Source organism: Protopterus annectens, chromosome 1.part1, assembly GCF_019279795.1.
Source record: "Protopterus annectens isolate FY-2018-M chromosome 1.part1, PAN1.0, whole genome shotgun sequence".
Taxonomy (NCBI): domain Eukaryota; kingdom Metazoa; phylum Chordata; order Ceratodontiformes; family Protopteridae; genus Protopterus; species Protopterus annectens.
Genome location: NC_056726.1, coordinates 531,886,508 through 531,908,840, shown reverse-complemented (window position 1 = coordinate 531,908,840; position 22,333 = coordinate 531,886,508). Strand labels below are relative to the sequence as shown.

At 40.0% G+C, this 22,333-nt stretch overlaps 1 protein-coding gene across 4 annotated transcripts in view; it reads left to right on the top strand.

Moving 5' to 3' along the window:
• The window catches only part of XPNPEP3 (X-prolyl aminopeptidase 3), a 1,069,913-nt gene extending 1,048,446 nt beyond the window's left edge, over positions 1-21,467 (top strand). For all 4 annotated transcript variants that reach the window (XM_044076531.1, XM_044076539.1, XM_044076521.1 and 1 more), the window contains one exon: positions 20,063-21,467. The gene's annotated coding sequence lies outside the window, so the exon portion shown is untranslated. The remainder of the gene's footprint in view (positions 1-20,062) is intronic.
• Positions 21,468-22,333: the final 866 nt, after the last annotated feature.

The window sequence follows — 22,333 nt, the reverse complement described above, 5'->3', positions numbered from 1 at the left end:
AGACAACATGGCCTTAGCCTCTTCTAGGCTGTGTAAGGCTTTTCTTAATGGTAGTTTTCAGTTACGGCCCCCTGTCAAAGATTCTGTACCTCCTTGGGACCTTACTTTTGTTTTACAGGCATTGATGGCCCCTCCTTTCGAACCCGCATGTTTGGTGGACTTAAAATTTTTGTCATGGAAGACAGCTTTCCTAGTCGCCATCACATTGGCTAGGAGAGTTTCTGAGCTTCAAGCTCTGTCTGCCGTGCCTCCGTATTTGGTCTTCCATAAGGATAGGGTCTCCCTCCGTACTAACCCTTCTTTCTTACCTAAAGTGGCATCTGAAGCAAACATAAACCAGTCCATTAATCTGCCAGTTTTCTTTCCCAACTTCTAAAATAATGGTGAATACAAACTCTGTTTGTTGAATGTTCATAGACAACTTCATTTTTATCTTCATAGAACAAAGTCTTTCCGCAAGACTGACCAATTGTTTGTTTCCTTTTCCAAAGTGTTTATGGGAAAAGCTATTTCGAAAGTTTCTTTAGCCAGATGGATCACTCTTTGCATTTCACATGCCTACAAAGCAAAAGGTTTCTCTCCTCCTGGTATAGTTAAGGCTCACTCTACCAGGTCCATGGAGACTTCTGTTGCTTTTTGGTCCAGGGTACCTTTGGACGATATTTCTGCAGGAGTGACATGGGCCAATTCACATACCTTCATTTCCCATTACAAATTGGATCTGATTTCGAGGGGTAGAGCATCCTTTGGCTCTGCGGTGCTCAGGAATATCCTTCCATAAGGGTCTCCCAGGATCGGAGTAGCTGGGGACTCTGTCCCACAGGTTGCAGATAAAATGAAGTTAACTACTTCAGATAAAGAAGTTATGTACTCACCATAACGTTCCATCTGAGTAGTTATACTTCATTTTTCTGTAACATTCCCTCCCTCCATCCCCCGGACCTTATCCTGTTTTCAGGTTGGTTATTAGGTTGAGTTGCATATATATTGTTAGTTGCAGCAAACTGTTAGTTGCAGCAAACTCGATCTGAGGGAAGATAGGAGACGGTAGGGCATTATGGGTAAGGGGAGGAGCTCAGAGCTTGGAGCAGATGCTAGAAAAAAGTTGCCGGCTCGGATCCGATACGGATCCGTATACCCACAGGTTGCAGAAAAATGAAGTATAACTACTCAGATGGAACGTTATGGTGAGTACATAACTTCTTTTTTATGGCTTCACAAAAGAAAAGGGTGGGGGGATAATTATATTTGCATGACTTTTGTTGTCCTAAGATAGCATGAAAACATACTAAATCTACAAAGTTTGGAATGGAACAGCCACCGCAGTGGAGGCTAATAACTAGTATGGGGATAAAGATTTGGGACATGTAGAAAGTAGTAAAAAAGGATGTTAATTAGATTGACAATTACATAATACACACATGCATGCACACACCCCATCTGTATGTATATACTTGTGTGCATCTGTATGTATGTGTGTTATACATACACACACACACACACACATGTGCATTCATATGACAACAAATATCAATTGCATATTTATGTCTAGATGTATTCACACTGAACTGCATCCTACATGTAGTATTATATATACTACATACATACATTTTATACATACTATATATATATATATATATATATATATATATATATATATATATATGTGTGTGTGTGTGTGTGTGTGTATACACATACAGTTACACAAAATTTCCATTTTGATTTGTTTTTATTTAAAGAACATGAAGTACACACACAGGGATGTAATCTATTTCTCCATTACACAAACACACACACAACATTTTTGTACAGACATGTAAGATGTTTGCTACATACATGTGCACTTATATATATATAAAGACACATATGTAAATGTGTGTATGTGTGTGTGTGTGTGTGTGTGTGTGTGTGTGTATGTGTGTGTATATATATATATATGTGTGTGTGTGTGTGTGTGTGTATTTATTTATTTGTTTGTTTAACATTTAACTGGGTTGGCCTAACTGAGCCAAAAGCTCATTTTCAGTGGAGACCCGAGGAGAAAAGCTGCAGTATAGTACAGACAGTTGAGAATGCACATTTGAGATAAACAGTAAAAGAAAAAGGTAACAAAAAGTGCACATAGCAGTTAAACAGAGAGCAAGCAATGCAGGTACAAAAGCATAAAAGGAATTACCTCAAATACTGTGACAGAAAGTTACATACAAATGTTGTTACATATCAAGGAAAAAGGTCTTAAGACATGCACATTTCAAGCTTAATATGAAAAATAGTGAAATATACATATTTACAAAGGAATTGTAGTACCAAATGAGCAACAGGTGGAGTACAAGTTGTTATACTCAGATAATAGAGAGTTAAACAGATCTATCTCAGAAACGTCAATACCACCCATCTGGAAGACGACCTATATTATCCCCCTCCATAAAGGCAGTACCTCCACTGACCTCACCAACTATCACTCTATAGCCATCCTGCCTCCACTAGCTAAAATGCTTGAGAAATGTATACACCACCAACTTATGCCATACCTGCTTAACAACCAACTTCTCTCTCCCACCCAACATGGATTTCGGCCTTCTCGTAGCACTACCACCACCCTACTGTCTTTCGCAAACCTTATCAACCAAAACAAACACACAAGTAATGTAACTTCTGCCATATTCTTGGACCTATCAAAGGCCTTTGATATGGTCAACCATCTTAAACTAGTACAAGCCCTTACTGACCTTGGTCTTAGTAACCAAGCATTAGCTTGGTTTTAGAACTATTTACAAGGAAGACAACAAGCAGTTTGGTGGGGCAACAACCTATCCACACTGCTACCTACCCATCACCACTGGAGTCCCACAAGGTTCCATTTTAAGTCCCCTCCTATTCTCCATTTTCACGAATAACCTCCACAGCATCTGTCAAGATGCAACAGTTATATAATACGCTGATGACTCAAAACTTGTCTGTTCAACCAATTTTCCTCAGAAACTCCTCTCTGTAACCCAGAAAGCCTTCCATATCATTGAAAACTGGTTTCTTAACAAAAGCCTAATACTAAATCCCCAAAAGAAAGCAAACTGTTGCCATTTACACCTAACAAATCTACCACAATACTCAGCCCATTTAATATTGTGTCCAGGGATGGGACTGTCATCTTCTCGGACACTCACACTAAATTGCTAGGAGTGATCATTGATAATAACCTCAAATTTGATCAGCATATAAATCAAACCATTAAAAATATCCACAAAAAACTCGACAGTCTCTATAAAAATAAATAATTTCTAGCACACCCTGCTAGGATAACAATTGCTCAAACTCACTTCCTTTCCACATTATTTTATGCCTCACCCATTTTCACCAACTTATCCAAATCGGAATTGCCAAACTAAACACCTATTACAATCAAATTGCAAAATTTGTTACCGGTGCCCCCTACTAAGCCCACCACTGCCATTTCCTAAAACAACTTGACTGGCTTGAATTCCCTAATCTCTTAAACTGTCATCAACTTTCCTTTGCCCATAATCTTGTACTACTCCCAGGCAAAACTCCAGCTCTGGTGAATCTACTGGAACTATAAGCTAAAACTAGACAACTCACTCTAGCGACAAAAAATTAATCACGGCCACCAAAACCAACAACACAGCAGGGGACTCCCTCTTCCCTAACTACATAGGCAAAATTTGGAACACCCTACCTACTGGTATTACCTCAGTATGCTCAAAGATTACCTAATAAAGACTCCTGAAAGAACACCTAAAGCACACATGGATATGCACATATTCCCCACCTGGCTGACCCTCTCCCCTTACTCTTGCCCTCTGACTTCAGCTTCATCACCAAAAGAATGCAACTTCTCTAGCTTCCTTCCAGTTCCACCTCTAATTCTAACCCCTTAGTCAATACCCATATGTCACTGCTAGGACACTTTATCTATCCACTAAACTTTACTTTTCTCTTTACACCTCTACTCTTACTCTATCTATTTACTCCTCTTGCTTTTCTTACTTAACCTGTTATCCAATTTCCCATCTATGTCTCTTCTCCTGCAACTATACTCCCTGCTATGTCTAATCTTTGCTCTCTTTGTTGCTATACTCCCTACTGTGGCTAACTTGCTCACAAGTCAACTGTATAAAGCAAAATAAATGCAACCCCTACTAACAGTGTTCACCATTATGTAATGCCTTAACCTAAAACTAAAAGATGTTTTCAGTCTATGTAAATCGTAAGCTTTAGTGCTATGTTACTAGTCAGTGTTAAGTTTGGTACTATGTAAATTTGAATGCTTCTGTATACACCTTATATTTTGCTTAAAATTTAACTGTGGAGCTTTTCTCCCTGGGCCTCTGCTGAAAATGGACATGCATCCAGTTGGACTTTCCCAGTCAGCAAATGTAAAATAAAAATAAAATAAATAAAGGTCATGTGAGGTAGATCTGAATAAATGAAATTGAATTAGAGGAAGAAGAGGTGGGGGGATTTATGTAGAGTCTTGGCAGGGCAGATCCATGAGCTTAATAGGGATTTTTTTTTTTAGCTCTTATTTGAATTGATAAATGTGCGTGATATTTCTTATATTAGGAGAGAGTTTGTTCCAGTCTTGGGACAGTGAGAATTTGTATAAGAGTTTGCCGTTGTTTTTGTTGGGTTTATGAATCTCCAGGAGATGTTGGTCAGAGCTTCGGAGTGAATGATTTGGGGTGTCGTAGAATACTAGAGTAGAGTAGAGAGAGAAGGGCAGGCTGTAGGTTTATTGAGCATTGAATGTGTTATTTATAGTTGTGAAAGTAGAAGTTGTTTGGGGAGTTCTAGCCACTGTAGTTTCTTTAGTGCAAGGCAGTGGTGAGAGTTGTAAGGTTGATTTGTGGCAAATTAGCAATTTTATTATGTTTGTTTGAGCTTGGTGATTAGCGTGGATTGTAGGTTTGTTACAATTGGAGCAGCAGAGAGTAGGCAGGTTATGAGGAATGCTTGAGCCAGAGAAAGTGTAGAGTCAGGTGTAAGGAATTTTTTGTTCCTATAAAGTAGTCCCAGTTTTTGATGTGCTTTTTGATACCCTGTTGAATGTGCAGGTCGAATTTTAATTGATTATCAGTTATGGTGCCAAGGAGTTTAGTATGCGAATCAGCTTTGATGATGATATTGTTGAGTGATGAAATAGTAAAGGCATATTTGTGATGGGTGAGTGATTTTGGTAGGAAGAGAAGGAGTTTGATGTTTTTTTGGGGGGATTTAAGATGAGCTGGTTTTCAGTAAGCCAACTTTCAATAGAAAGGAATGAGTTTTGGGTGAGTATGTGAAGATGAGAGATGTTGTCCGAGAAGGAGATCATTGTAGAGTCATCAGCGTATTGTACAAGAGAGGAGTGGCTGCAGAATTTCTGGAGGTTGTTAGTAAAGATATTGAATAGAAGGGGCCCCAGAATGGAGCCTGGGGGGACACCTGTTTGGATAGGTAAAAAGGGGAAGCAGGAAGTGTGCCATCTAACAGACTGTAGCCTGTTGGTGAGGTAACTGGAGAACCACTGTAGAGTGGAAGATGAGAGGCTAAGTTCAATTAGTTTTGTTAGTAGCTTAGGGTGAGATACTGTATCAGAGGCTTTTAAGAGATCTACAAACTGACAGGAGACAAGTTGTTTTTTGTGCCTAGCTTCTGTTACACTATAAGTAAAAGATATAAGAGCGGTAGCAGTGCTGTGGTTTGGCCGAAAACCATGTTGGGTAGTAGTCAGAAGGTTTCCTTGGATTAGTAGTTTGAGAAGTTGTGTGTGTGGATTTTTTGAGGATCTTTGAAAGTGGGGAAAGAATGGCTATGGGACTGAAGTTGGAAGGGTCAGTAGAGATTCCTCCTTTATGAAGAGGAATAGTACAGAATGATTTCCAGATGTTGGTAATTATGAATTCTGGTATTGATCTATTTATCAGTATAGAAATAGGGTAGGCTATAGAATCTGCTGCGAGCTTGAGAAAGAGTGGAGGCAAGTTTCCAGCAAAGAGAGAGAGAGAGCAAGGTTTTAGTTTAATTTGATGTAGGCAGTAGGGACTGGTTTCCGTAAGAAAAGGTTGTTATTGGCAAGCATAGGAGAAGATGGGATCTATATTATATTTTCGAAAGTTTCAAACATCGAACACCATATGGTCGACACCATATGAGCGATGTTTGAAATTTCGAAAATATAATAAAAAAATAAAAAACTATACTTACCTAAATGCTGTAGGCAGGGGGGCAAGCCCCTCTGCACCCCCCATACCCCCGCTGCTTAAATATTCCTACTCCGAGATCGCACTACATTGAAGTAAAGGGAAAATATTCTGTATGGCGATTTCCATGTTACACCCATGACGTTTCAACCAATCGCTCAATACATGTTCGCCTTTTACTATTTTCGATCATGCGATAGGAGCCCGGAAGATCAAGGGGGATGGATGTTAGGTTCGGTGAGTGTTAGTTTGCAGATAGAGTTAATAAAGTAACAGTTGAGAAGGGTGGCAGTTTGTAGTACTGTGTTGTTTGAGAAGGGGTTTAGGGTTGTAGGACTTTCTGGGTGTAGAAATTTTGCTGATGGTGTTCCAGAACTTTTTTGTATTTGAGTAATGGTCAGTTTGGGCATAGTTTAGAATTTTTTCTTGTCGTTATTAATTTAATTTTTTGTATGGTTTCTGAGTTCTTTATAGTTTTGTAGGTGTGTAGGGTATTTGGTTTTTAACCAGGATTTCCAGGCAATGTTTCTTGAGTGCATAAGGGAGCGAGTGTCTTTTGAAAGCCAGGCGGTGTAGTTTGATTTTATCCTAATTTTTCTAAGGGGTGTTAGGGAGTTAAGAATATCTAGAAGGATATGGTTAAATTTGAGCGCTGCATCATTAAGGGGAAGGTGATGGAGGAAGGACCAGTTGATGGATGAAAGTCTGTTGTTAAATGTAACAGCACTGAAAGAGTAGAGTTTGTGACAGTGTTTGTATAAGTGTGACCTGTGCAGCTGGGGAGAGTGCCTTTGAATGTGGGTAGGTAGACAGTCACTTATGGTATCAGATAGAGTACAGGGCTTGTGGTAGAGGTTTGGATTATTAGTGAGGATGCAGTCTAGAACAGAGCAGGTAGTAGAGTTTATATTTATGCAAGTGGAGGTTGAAATCAGTTGATTGGAGCCGTGAAAATTTATGCTGAGGCTAGGTGAGTCGCTGCTTATTTTTTTCCAGTCTATATTTACATCACCGAGGATGACAGTTTCATAGGGCTTGTGTGGTAGGCATGAAAGTATCTGTTCGAGGATGGGGATATTACTTCCAGGTGGGATAGAAATGGAGGCAATAGCAAATTTTTATGGTTGTTTGAATGACAGTTAAGAATTAATAATTCAGCTGAGTGGAATTTTTGGAAGAGGCGTAGGTAGGGGTGAGAGGTTAAATTGCTCAGAGTAAATAATAGCAATGCCTCCTCCTTTTTTTTGTGAGTCTGTCTGGCTGGTAAATTTTATATTCAGGTGGTAAGATTGCATTGTCAGTGATATGGGGTTTTAGCCAGGTTTCAGATAAGGTTAAGATATGTGGAGTGTTGTGGGCTCTCCATGAATGGAGTTCAGTGGTTTTATTGAGTACGCTTTGAATGTTCATTGAGAGGATGGTTAAGTTTTTGTGGGTAGAAGAGGTCAGGGGGGTGGGATGAGAAGGTGGGGACAAATAGGGGTGGGGGGTGGAGGGACCATGGTTGGGGTGAGTGCCTCTAGAGAGCAGAATAGTTCTTGCCAAAAGGGTAAGTTGTGGGGAATATGAATAGAAGGTGTAGAACTTTAGCATAAGTTTTGGGGAGGGGAGGAGTATTAGATAGTATTTTGATTTTGAGGAGGTTTGTATAGGAGAAGTTATATAAAGAGGGAGAGATTGAAAATTACTGGGTAGTGTCATCATTACGGGTAAGGGTAAGTGTGGGTGAAAGTTTTAAGTATGATAGCTCAGTGTGATATGCAGTTAGAAAAGTGAGGAGGAGGAGTAATGAGGTAGCTAGGTAAATGTGAAACATGGTTTGATTGTTCATAGGTAGGTGCTAGGCTATCTGCCTAAGGGCATTTATAAGCCCAGCCAGAATGTGTTGGCTTTCGCCTCCCTTTTGGATTAGTTTCCTGAGCCTCTGTCCAGCAGGGCCATTGAAGTGATCCCAGGGGTAAATTTACGATTTCCCATCCACTCGTCAAGATTTCTCTTGAAGAGAGTCAGTGAAGGGCTTTGCCTAACATAGATTGGGATTTTATTCCAGAGCGAGGGAAGCCTCTGGGATATGAATCTATCCCTCCAGCATGTCCTATTTATTGTTGTGCTGAGGTTTAAATCCCTGGAGCATGTGGCTCTAAGAGATTTGGTTTTCTTGAGGTGGAGCATGTCCATTAATTCCGGGTTAGACATGGCCTTGTACGTCAGGCAGAGATCACCTCTGAGTAGGCGGTAAGCCACCGAGTAGAGCTGGAGTTTCTTTAGTCGAGCTGCATAGGGCATCTGTTTGAGGCCCACGATCCTCTTGGTGAGCTACTTCTGTGGTCTTTCCAGCTGTTGCAGGTGTCGAGTAAGGTACATCCCAAATGGGGCATTGTACTCTATTATGGGCCTGATGAGCGATGAGTAGAGGGGCACAATGACTGGATCTAGATGTGAACCCTTTCGTGATTAGGTGGGCTACATAGAAGGATTTTCTAACCACTTTGGCAATGTGATTATCAAAGGAGAGGTTGCTATCTACTTGGGTCCCCAGATCCCTAATTACATCTTCCGTACTTAGTGAATTACCACCTATGTGGTAGTTCGTGGGCACTTTGTTTTTCCCAAAGGGGATGACTATGTACTTTTTGGCATTTAGCTTGAGGCCATGGTTCAGACTCCAGGTATTCTTCTCCGTGAGACCCTTCTGGAGGATGTCCGTGTCAGCCGAAGCGTCGATTATGGACCCCAGTTTGCAGTCATCTGTGAACTTGATCAGCCATAGTCCTCCCGTGCTTGCCTGTACCTCAGAGAAGTATACACTGAACAGGAGGGGTCCCAGGACTGAGCCCTGTGGGACACCACTTGTAACCGATTTAGAGACGGACATGGCACCCGCAACTCTGACCATGTGAGTTCTATCCATGAGCCAGTTGGCAACCCATCTCATGACATAGAGGTTAATGCTCAAGTTGGTAAGCTTATCTATAATGCCAGAGTGGAAAATGGTGTCGAAAGCCTTTGTGAGGTCCAGGTAGGCTGTGTGGACTACCTTTTCCTCATCTATGGCCTTGGTAACCGTTTCAAAGAAGTCAACTAGGTTTAGGATGCAAGATCTGCCTTTAACAAAGCCGAATTGGGTAGGGTCCAGTAGCTGGAGGTTCGCAATGTCTCTATTAATGAGTTCCATGATGATGCTCTCCATAGCTTTGCAGACCAGGCTAGTCAGGCTTATAGGGTGATAGTTCCCAGGATCCACCTTTGTGGAGCGGGATAACTGTTGCTGTATACCATTCTTTGGGTACATAGCCTGTGGTAAGGCTGAGTTTGAACAGTGAATTTAGGTGAGGGTTTAGTTCATTTTGGAGCTCGTGTAAGACTCAGCCTGGGATACCATCCGATCCCATTGATGCTGTGTTTTGACTTTGGAGAGGGCTGTTTTCACCTATGTGTCTGTGATGTCTGGGGCTCTGCATTCTTCTGGGATGGACACGGGCCCTTTTGGGGGTGAGGGGGGTAAAGTTTGCACTGAACCTGTCAGCCAGGATGTTGGCAATGTCAGTTGGTTCAATGTATCTTTTGCCATTTTGCACTAGCTCAGAGCAGATCTGAGAGCTGCCACCTAGATTCTTGACATAGCTAAAGAAGGCTTTGTGATTATCTTTAGAGTCTTTGGCAATTTTTCTTTCGAAGCTGGCCTTGGATGATTTTATGAGGGATCGTAGTTTCTTGCTAATACTGATCAGGGATGCCTTCCCTTTTTGGGATTTTGCTCTGTCATGTAATAGTTTCCTCCTTCTGTTGTGTAGCTTATTTATGGCTGGGGTCCACCAGACTGGTTTCATCTTTTTTGAGGAGTGAGTCTTGGTTTTACTTGGGATGGCTCGATCCATGCATTCCTGTAGGTGCTCATAGAATGCATTTGTAAAGGATTCTGCGGTTGGGGCAGCATTATCCTTTAGCAAGGGGGCTTTGAAAGTTTCCACCTCGGTCTTGAGAAGTGTGAAGTTTGCTTTTGAAAAATTTTTCACAGTGGTTTCCTTGGCTGGGGGTGGGGTTGGGATGTGGATGTCCAGTGTGATTAGTTTATGGTTTGATCTTACCAGCGAGGGGTTTATCTCTGGTGTGGAACATTGATCCCCCATGTTGGTGATGATTAGGTCCAATATGTTGTCACCTCTTGTGGGAGTGGTGACCAGTTGTTCCAGGGCATTTGAGTTTATAAACTCTAGGAAGCGTTGGGCAAAGGAGTTTGTACTTGAGTAGTTTTCCCAGTCAATGTTTGGGTAGTTGAAATCACCCAGTATCATGGTGTTTGGTAGGACCTTCATATTTTCCAATGTTCTCAGGAATGCTGAGTGGGGGTTCTGAGACAAGGTGGGTGGTCTGTAGCAAGTTACAATCTGAAAAGCAGCTTTGCCCACTGTTAGTTGCACATGGATGGTCTCCGAGGCCTCGTGCTGTGCCACTAACCTGGAGGTTTGGGTATCCTTGATGAAAATGGATACACCCCCGCCTTTTGTATTTCGGTCCGGGTTCTGGGGCCGAAAGGTGTGGTATGAGTTATAGCCTGGTAGTGCTGGGGTGCTCTCTGGAGCCTTGAACCAGGTTTCTGTTACTGCACAGATATCTATTTTCTCCATACTGAGGAGTGCCTCAAGTGTGTGCATTTTGAGGTTTAGACTTCTGGCATTGAGCAGCATTACCCTCAGTTTTTGGTTTCTTGTGTTGTTTATGGAGGTGGGTTTGTCTTTTGAGCCTTGCCTAAAAAAAGCACATTGGGGGTGGCAAGAGCCTTGGCCAGTATTCGAAAGCCTAAGGGTGACAGGTACAAGCCGTCTCTAACGAAGCAACGTGGCTTGTCGAGCATGTCATCCCAGGCTGACAGACACTGGATCCCCTTTGAACGACACCAATAGCTTAGCCAATTGTTAAAATTGATCATTGGGCAAGATGCTACTCAGGGTCAGGGTCATATAGGCCTGGGTTACATGATCAGAGAGCTCCTCTATGTCTGTTTTCATGTAGTCCAGGGAGGTATGTCTCAGGTCGTTTACACCAACATGGACAATGACAGAGTCATATTTGTACTTGTTATGGAGTGACCTGAGTGCTTGTGTTATGTGGCGGATCCTGGCACCTGACAGGCAGCTTACAGTAACCTTCTCCTTGTTCAGTCTAGTGAGCGGGACGTCAGTGTGCCTGACAATAGAGTCTCCTATTACTAGTGTATTGGGTGTGTTATTTAGCCTTAAGGGCTGTGATTGTGTGGCACACTGACTTGTGAAGTATGTGATACGTGATTATTGTTGGGGGGTGGAGGTTGCTTGGATGTTTGCTTTGGAGGTCTCTGCTGCTTTGGCAAATTTTTATTTAGAGCCTCCGAGTATGTTTTTGTGTATTTATGTGAGTTGTTTGCTGGTGCAGATATGACTGGTCTGTGTGAGACTGGTAGCGTGGTGCAAGTGTTTCCCTTCTCCTCCTGACTGACTGTGCCAGTCTTGGGTTGAGAGAGCTTGGCCTCCAGTTTGGCTGTATAGTTGCATCTCTCACATACATTTGTGTTACATTGCCTCAAGATGCCCAGATTCACCAGCTGGACTGGAGAGTACACCTGAAACTGCCCTGTGGACATGCCTGAACGGATAAATGAACTGTTTTACTGATTGTCTGGTAGGAACGAATAGGGAGCCTTGTACTTCCTTATAGTATAGGAGGGTGCAGTGCTAGCATTTATTAGTGCTTACTGAGAGATTAGAGCAAGTGCTGGACTGTAAAAGGAAGGTTTGAGTGCTTAATTTGAGAGTTTGACTAGTTCCAAGGGAAAAATTGAAGAGCAGACTTCGTGGGACCGGGGATAGTTTAACCCTAGGCAAAACTGCGCAAATGCGGGTTATAAAGCAGGGAGATGAAAGAGAGAGAAATTAGTCTAAAATGGCCAATAAACTACTAGTTTCTGGGCTGAGACCACTCCTCCAGGAACAGATAGGCTGCTCAAAGCACCCCACACTCACTGGTGAACAGAGAAACTTCCCTCCATCCAAGTAAGGTATGGGCAACACAGGAACTTGTACCACAGCCCTGAATTCAGCAGAACCTGAAAATTGGAATAAACTAGCTTAAAAAAGGCAGGAAACAGGAATATTTTTTTTTCAAAAAATACAGTAACTTACTCTAAAAACACTTTAAATGCTCAGAACAGGCTAGCACACTTGAGTGTGTAGCCTATAACAGTTAAACCGATGATTACAACACAAAAATGACTAAAACGACTTTAAAAGTGCAAATCAGTGATATAAGTACAGTATGCAGCAAAAAATAGCTTTTTAGGGCACAAAAATGCTAGGAGATCGCGTTTTAGGCGAAATTAGCAGTCAACAGAAAAAAATGCAGAGAAATAATACTTAATCAATCCAGAGTCACTCTTTTGTCACTCTGCTGTTTATAGGACTCTGCAGGACACCATGAGGAGCTTTGCTGAGTTGTATACAAGCGCAAAAGTGCGCAAATAGGAATTAGCCCAAAATGGCCAATCAGCTACTAGTTTTTGGGCTGAGACCACTCCTCCAGGGACAGATAGGCTGCTCAAAGCTCCCCACTCTCACTGGTGAACAGAGAAACTTCCTTCTATCCAAGTAAGGTATGGGCAACACAGGAACTTGTACCACAGCCCTGAATTCAACAGAACCTGAAAACTGGACTAGACTAGCTTAGAAAAGGCGGGAAACAGGAATTTTTTTTTTTTTCAAAAATACAGTAACTTACTCTAAAAACACTTTAAATGCTCAGAACAAGCTAGCGTACTTGAGTGTGTAGCTCACAACAGTTAAACAGATGATTACAACACAAAAACGACTTTAAAAGTGCAAATCAGAGATATAAATACAGTATGCAGCAAAAAATTGCTTTTTAGGGCACAAAAACGATAAGAGATCGCGTTTTAGGCGAAATTAGCAGTCAACAAAAAAAAAATGCAGAGAAATAATACTTAATCAATCCAAAGTCACTCTTTTGTCACTCTGCTACTTGTAGGACTCTGCAGGACACCACGAGGAGCTTTGCTGAGTTGTGTATATATATATATATATATATATATATATATATATATATATATATATATATATTGAAAGTGGAGGAGCAGAATGGGTACACACATATACACACAGTATATATATATATATATATATATATATATATATATATATATATATATATATATACACACACACACACACACATGTGTATACACACGCACATACACGGATCTGAGAATATCGAAACCTGAGATGATTGAAGACCACATCATTGAGATGAAATAAACATAAACCCAGTTCACTGACAGACCGGGTCAACGAAAATCTTCAAGGGTAAGTAACCTGTTAGCCATGAAGGTGAACTTTGCCCTTTTCCCAACTGTAGTGCGATATCAGAGTTGGTATATTTAGTTGGGGGAGGCATAGCCCACCACCTGGGTGGATTTTACACTTTAGGTTTTGTGTGTTGTTTACTGAGTGATTACTTACCCTGGGAACCTGGGAAGATTGTCATTGATCTGGTCTGTTGATGAACTGTTTTTTTATTTATTTTGTCTCAGTGATATGGTCTTCGATCATCTTGGGTTTTGACGATTTGAAGTAGACCCATATACACACATACACACACACACACATGCACACATATATATATATATATATATATATATATATATATATATATATATATATATATATATATATATACAAACAACACAAACATACTCATGCACATACACTATATATTTTATACACACACACACACACACACACACACACACACACACACACATAAAAGACAGACAGTCAGATGTGTGCATTTAAACACAGCTAATGTTTGTAATGCAAGGGCACCTAGCAAATGTATGTTAAAGTAAAGTCAGCTGTTTATTCTGGTTGTGATCAATGGTCACATTTCTTTTTTGGAATGGAAAATTCTCATGCACTCTAGTGCTGTAAGGACTGACTCAAAGTCAGTAGGAGTCTCTTACCATGGGTCTGTGTACCAGGTATGCATCCCCCTCTGGAACAGTGTCACAAAAAAGCGTAAAAGACCTTTTTATAAACAGTATCAGTTCAGCTAATTGATAAGATTGCCACCTATCTCCCTCTCTGCAGTTCTGTCCTGTTTGTGTGTTTGGGGGGGGGGGGGTCTTGAAAGTGGTAAATGTTTTGATACTTTTTATTTTATTTTATTTTTATTTTATTTTAACATTTGTTGACCGGGAATGTCCAACTAGGTTCCACAGATCCTGTTTTCAGCGGAGACCCAGGGAGAAATGCTCCAGAAGCATGTCTTTAGAATGTGGGAGGAAACCAGAGTGCCCGGAGGAAACCCACGCGAACGCAGGGAGAACATGCAAACTCCACACAGAAGGCACCCCAGCCAAGAATCGAACCGGAGAACCTCTTGCTGTGAGGCGACAGCATTAACCGCTGCACCACTGCGCTGCCCTACACTACTTCACAAGAAAAAAATATTTTCTGGCTTTTCTCTAAATGCCACAGAAATCTTTAGTACTAAATTTAAGTTATCTTAACGTATAAGCTATTATAAATAATCAACATTTAACGCTTAGCATTTCAATAGTGCTTATGTAAATTTGTCAGAAGAGGTGACAACTGCCTTTAAATCCCTTAGTGATCTAATTGCTTTGTTTTGCTATGAAAGGGGAGTGTTGAGTTTTCCTCTCTTATGCAATAAAAACAGTGGAAAATTGGTCCACAGTCATCTGTCTTTTTATAGTAGCTGCCGTGATCTTGACATTAGCAGGATTAATTGCCCATCTAAGATTGATAGCAGAACCTTAAAGGGTAAACTAGAGATTTTTCTGTCTGTGGTACGTCATACAGGTGGTGACAAATTCCTCTGCAAAGTATTGAGAAGTTAAATGAAGACTCCTTCTCCTACAGTTTAACTCAACTCTTATGTTGTTTTTCTCCTTACAGTATGATTCCAGTATTGTGTAGGTACCTGAAACCTGCCTGTACTTAACAAAACTTTCATTTTCTTTCCATAGAATCAAAGAAAGGGAAAGAACGCCCACTTTTTTAAGCTCAACTTCTCAAATTATTTGCAGAGGAATTTGTCTACATCTGCATGATATACCACAGATGCACAGAAATATGTAGTGGGGTACTGCTGACAATCTTATGTGGATAATTAGTCCTGCTGATGTCAGGAGCTCAGGCTGCTGTAAACAAGACAGAGCGGTGTGAAATTGTTTTCCATTGTCTTTGTTGCAGAGAAAGAGAACTTAAACTAATTCACAGCTGCTTCCAATGTAGCTATGCCTTTCAAAGCAACAGAGAGAGAGAGCAATTAGTTCTGTCAGTGGATCAAAGGCAGTTGTCACCTGTTTTGACAAATTTACATAAGCAGCATCACAATATTGAAATGTTAAGCTGTAAATGTTAGTTGTTTATACTACTTTACATTTTAAGATGACTTGATTGTAGTATCAAAGATGTATATGACTTTTAGAGAAAAGTCAGGAAAATATTTTTTATTGTAATTCATGTAAAGTGTCAGCACATTTCCCAAAGTGTGTGTGTGTGTGTGTGGGGGTGTCTACAAAAAAATACTTTGAACAAAGGCCTGCAATTTAGCTACTGTTTTAGATGCAGCTGTATACTTTTTTAGTATAATATAAAAGAAGCCTTGAGACACACACAAATGAGGGCCATTCAAGAAATAAAAGAAGCAGTCCTGTCACTAACAGTATATAAGTTGACAATGACTGATCCTAATCCCATTATATGTCAGTGGCATGGGAATACACCACTACTTGCTTTTGTCTAACATGACTCTTATAAAGCAGACTTGAAGTGGATTATGGGAAAGAGAAAGGCTTGAAGAAAAATAAGGTCATGTTGATATGTCAAGCCCCATTGGCAACCATTTTGCAGAAAACATTAAAATTCTGTAGGAAGCAGTCAGAGTGATTTTGAGGTGTTAAAATAGCTCAGAAAATAAAGAGTAAAAAATCATTTTTTTTTTTAGTTTTAAGGTGGAGTTTTCCTTTAAAGTTAAGAAAGTTGGTTGGCTTTCCCTTCCTTTGATTCCAAGGCAAGGAAATGAAAGTTTTAAAATTTACAAACAGGTTTCTAGTACCTGCACAACACTGAAACTATACTGTAGGGAGAAAAGCAACCTAAGGATTGAGTTAAACTTTAAGTGAGGATGGAGTTTTCCTTTAATGGACTCACCCCTGTGCATGTGCTGTGGCACTCCCGTTAAAGCTTGTGGTTGTGGACACATCCTCATACAGTCAGTACACTGACATTATCAAGGATAAATGTCACTGAACATCTTGGTAATGTCATTTTGGCAAAAACTCTACTTTACAAAGAAATTTAATTAAAAAAAGTGATACTGATATTTGGAGTGCTGGGTCTGTAGGAACCATGTGCCGAGGTGCAAAAGATAAGTTAAGAAAATACTGACAAAATACTTAACTGTGAACTTATTGTATTACATATTTAGATATTATTATGCTACAGTCAGTGTTATGACATAAACTGATAAAGTCCTGACTATGGCCTAGGCAAGCCAGGTTTGATTAGCACTTTGGGTTTTTGAGGTGCTGGTAGGGGAGGATAGTGCATGCACATCCCTTGGGGGAGAGGGTGTTCACCTCGATGCTTCTAACATTTGATCCCTGGTGGAGGCCAGGGACATGGAGGGAGGCACTTTCCTTAATGAGGTAAGAGTCGAAGGCATTAGTTGAGTTACCACTGAGATGGGAAGATGTATGCCAGCATTTCCCCAGTATACACATGCCCATTTGATGTAACAGGCATGCATGTGGGGAACGAAGGAAAATTTGAGCACAAGTAGAACCCCCCCCCCCCCCCCAGCAGTAATATGATATGGTCACAGGACATTTCATTCTCCTCATCAGCCCCAAACCTAATTTGATTGAGTCCTGGGGAGGCTAGTAAGGATAGGTAAATTAGATGAATGAGGAGAGGCACTGAAGTCCACTGATGGTCAGCTGCATGGGAGAAAAAAAAGCTGTTATGCTAAAAAAGTGATTAATTTTCTTGTTGTAATATGGAATGTGATATCAGAAGTGTAGTTATTAGCACTTGCAGTTGTTGCATCCTTGCTCTGACTTTCCAGGAAAATTTGAAAGTGATAAAGCCATTTAACAACCTTTGGACCTATGGTTAATTGTTGAACAGGCTAACCATTGAACAGCACATCATTGATATCCAATTGTTGAATATCCATCCATCAAAGGAGCAGTGCATTGAACCTGTGAGATGGGAAAAGTAACTAGATGGCCAACCCATCTCACTTTTCCCCACTGTAGTGTGACCTTGGGAGCAAAGCCCCCCATATGGGTGGGTTTGAAATACTGCTGTTTATGAGATGAGGAATTGTTGGCCAGCTATTTACTTTCCCTGTCTCACAGGTTCAGTGAAGTGCTCATCCGATGGATGGATGTTTGACTAGATTTTGATGGCTTGTCATTCGATGGTTAGTCCATTTGAAGATTAACCATAGACCCACAACTTTTATGTGCAGTACAGATGCATGGGCAAAATGGACTGGTTCTGAGATTCATTTGCAAGTACATTTTATTAATAAATTGTTACTGTATTTTATGTTTATGTCAAGACTAATGTTAAATGTGGAGCTTTTCTATCCAAGTCTCTGTTGAAAAAAAGTTTTATCCCAGTTGGACTTTCCTGGTAAACAAAGATAAATAAGTAAATGAAATAAATAAATAACTGATCGATGAATTTCAAAATCAATAATGGCTTAAAAATTATGGCCGGTGTTAAACATTGCTGTGTCCCAGTTGGTTGATTAAATGTCTTCATTATGTTGGAAGATTTCAGTTGGATGAAAATGTCTGCTTCTATCTGAAATCTCTTAAAATGGAATTCCTGTGTTACAGTCAAATCCACACAGAGCAAATCCATCCTAGGTGTTCAGCAGCTGTTTTTCAAAATACCTATTTGTTGACTATTCAGATTGTCAGCAAATCAAATGCCAAAGTACACCCAGTAAAACATAATATGAGGCAGCATTGTAGCATTACTGCAGGTTTGAGTCTGCATGTCCTCCCCGCGGTCGAGTGGCCTCCGAAAGACATGCGTGAATGGGAGTGCCTTCGCTGAAGGTTGGGTGTCGGGCTGTTAATTCGGCACCATAAAAAAAAATCTACTGCCAATCATTAGCGGACCAGAGTTCCGCTGTGGCGACCCCTAACCGGGAAAAGCCGAAAAGACAAACAAGAAAAGGGACAAGATGAGCAGCACAATCTACAACAGTGCATTGGTGTAGTGGATAAGAAAATGGTCTTGTAAATACTATGGCTGCAGTTCGGGCCTGCAACTGTATTTACCTTTGCTGATATTATTTCTGATCCATTCTATAAAATGATCCCCACTGCTCTGAAATGCTTCTATATTCCTATCATATGTATTTATGTATTTTTTATTTTTATGGAGTCTTTTGGATGCTCTGGGTTGCTTCAGGTTTCTGACAGTGGTTATTTATTTACCTACACGGTCTTTCTGCATTTATTTACTTATCTATTTATACAATGCATTTCATTACTTATGCAGTTTCTTCTCATGTCAGTGTTTGATTGCTGATAATCTGAATGTTAATGAATAGGTCTTTCAACAACTTATTTAAGATTATGTTGGATTTGCTCCAGTGAATTTGATTGTAACATAGGTTCCCCTCAAAACAACATCAGCATATGATCAAGCAAGGGTAAAGTATTCTGCTACTCTACATATAATGTTTGCAATTCTACTGAATTTTAAGCATTGCTCATTAATCACAGTTTTAAATGGCTCTGTGACATTGTCTGGTCTCCCCATGCATTTACCATGAATCAAAGTGAAAATGTGCATTACAAATGACTGATTAGGTAACCAATTTTAACAAGAATATTTTTTGTTCTTTAGCTGTAGTAAACAGAAATGATCCTCAAGCTTCACTGCTGAGGTAATATTTTGTATAGTGTGTCCAACGAAAATATACTTTTTGCAACTAGAGAGTGCACTGCTTCTTGTGCATGACAGTGGGCACATGCTGCAGCCACCTGGCCTTCCTTGCAAAATTTCAGTTAACTCTGTAGTCTGGATATGTAGTATGGCACCGAACCTTCCCTTTGCAGAGCTGTCCTGCAGGTTTACCGTGTTGTGAGTTTTTCCTGGCAGTTGCCTTTTTTTTTTTTTTTTTTAACTTCTCTTTATAAGCTCAGACTCACTTCAGAAGTCCTTTTGAAGAACGTGTGGATGTGTTATGCACCATATTTCTTGATCTCTGTGAAAGAATTCTAAACTGGGTCTGTTTATCCATGATTTATCTGCTCCATTAGTTATGGCTACAGTTATAGGATTTAAGTATTAGAGCTTAGGAAAGCAGTCTTGAAGGCTTATGCCTTTTTAATATTTGTACTTTATTTTCATAGGAAAGTAATATGGTTTGATTGAGATTTAGGAACTGGGGACAGTGTTAGTAAGAATGACCTTAATGAAGAGGTTATGCATTATGTTATAGTGGACTTTTGGGATATGGCCCCTGCCGACATAGCTACTGACTTTTTTTTTTTTTTTTTTACAGAGTTCAAAGTATGGGACTGTCATTAAATGACATAGTTAATATGCCATCTCTAATACCTATAGATATGCTGAGTACTAATTTCTCAACATATTTATGTTATATGGAGCTTTTCTCCCCGGGCCTCCACTGAAAATGGGCATATACCCAGTCGGACTTTCCCAGTCAGCAAATGTAAAATAAAATAAATAAATAACTAATCTGCAGTTATGTACCCTGCTTCACTCATTCCAGTTTTTCTCCTGTTCTTCCAGGTTATCCCTAAAATACCTCCTGGACCTGCTGCATTTACTGAAGTCCAGAGAAGCTGAATTATCCCTAAAACTCTCCTGGGTCTGCTGCATTTACTGAAGTCCAGAGAAGCTGAAGTACATAAGAGGAGTTCACTCAACCAAGGGAATTCAACAACAAGTGTGAAAATTTGCAAACCTGCCACTTCATAGTGTTATATCAGTTCAGACCTTTCCAAAGTGTTACATGTGTCCCTTGTGCTTAAAGGAAACAACGTATATTTATCTCTTCAAAGAATTCTGGCAACTCTATCATGTTATCTTCATGAAACAGCCCAGGACTAGATGTTAAGATATTCTAGCTTAATTTCTGTCACAATCACCACCCTTTCCAAAAGTAACCATTCTGTGCTTTCACTTTTTTCGTTTCTTGAACTGGACTTCTCTGTAAACATGTCCTTAAGTCAAGGATGTGCCTGCTGCAGAACTGAATAGTTGAATACACTTACATGTGATGAATACAAAGAAGTTTAATTATGGGTGGCTTCTTTCACAGGGTCATTAGATACCTCAGAAGAAACACAGCCTTATGTATCCCGCCAATTTGTGTACTACCTTTATAATGTAAGGACATCGTCAAAAAGGTTGTTTGATTTTTCTTTTGGCATCTGAACTTGTCATTATGGCAGTGTAGCACTGTACAGTGCCAGTGTGATAAGACATCAGAAATGCATCAGGATTTAAATACTGCCTTCAGTATTAAGATTAAGGCATATTCAAACACAATGTATACACATTTTCACCGGTAAGATGCAGTTTGGAGTTGGATGACATCATGGTAAGGAGGAGGCTCCTCAGCTGCGGCTGCATCAAACTTAGCTTTGCACTTACACACATATGTTAAGTATTATTTAAATATGAACATCTTAACAAAAGTGTTGTAACCTGTATAACATGTCTATGCTATCCTGTTTTTCAGGTGGTAGGGATTGGAAAGTCAGAAGGCAGTTATGCATGTAACATAGTGCAGATAACCACAAATATCTTAAGTAGGGAATTATTTCATCTTCTGCATTGTTTTTCTGAAGAATTTTGCAGAGTTTTTTCACACAGATTTGAATTTTCTGACTGTTCAATGTATACTAATCCTGCAGGTGAGTTTCTTCAGCTGCACTTTTAAGTAGTGGCATGTGTTTGTATATTTTGTATTTATCTACGTCACATAAGTGCTATACTTTAATTTCCAATGGCTTTCGGGATGTGGTCAAATTTCCCATGGAAATGTAAGATGTGGTAATGGAATCATATTTGAATATGTTGATCTGTATTTTGAGATTATGACAACAGTGCTTTGACAATCCATTAATATCATGTGACGGTTTCCATGCAGACTGCTGTGTAAAATTAAAAATATGTATTTATGTATAAACTGCAGGTCTTGCTTTTTGATCTCAAACTGAGTCAATAGAGCATATTTACCTTAGTTTTCATTTGCATGACTATGCAGCTGTTGCAGTTCACATTTCAGAATTTCTGTTGTTTTTAATTTGCCTTTATCATCTTTAGGCATGACTTTCAGATTTTCATTCTTTAGCAAACTAAACAGCATCTGCTATTTTTGTTGTTTTCCCTGTACATTTTATTTCAGTTGTTCTTTGTTCTCAACAATTTAGGATGCCAGAATGCATTTTCCTCTGGAATTTAGAATCAGGTTGATGTTTTCTGAGACTTTTCACGTATGAGGTTTCAGCATCTCAATATCCTCTCCTCCTTTTAAATATGACTGTATCACAATGCAGTTCTGTTACCTTTACAGTACCATTATTACCTTGAAAAATGGAAATCCAGATCCGAAATACAAAACTGATCATACAGGAAAATGTATTAAAAAGAGAGACCAGTTGGAGTAGTTTTAAGGTCTTTGTCTCCCATGTACAAGGTACAAATTTAAATCCCGACCACCAGCCAGTGCCTGTATGGAGTTTGCATGATCTGACTGTGGCTGTTTGCGGTTCCTCCCATCACCCAAAAACATGCTGTTTCCACCTCAAACTCACCCAAGAATGTATTTGTGGGCAACAGCACATACTCTAGATGGTACCTGTAGGGGGAAGAGTTGTACAAACAAACTTTTTTGGGCATTAGTTGTAGTGTGCAGTATCCTCAGGATAGGAGAATGTGGATCACAGACTGCATGCTGTGTCAAGACTAGCCACTTGACGGTGTAAAAATTAGCTCCAAGAGATTCAGTTATATTGACTAATATTGCCAAAAATGGGCATGGGTATTTCCCGG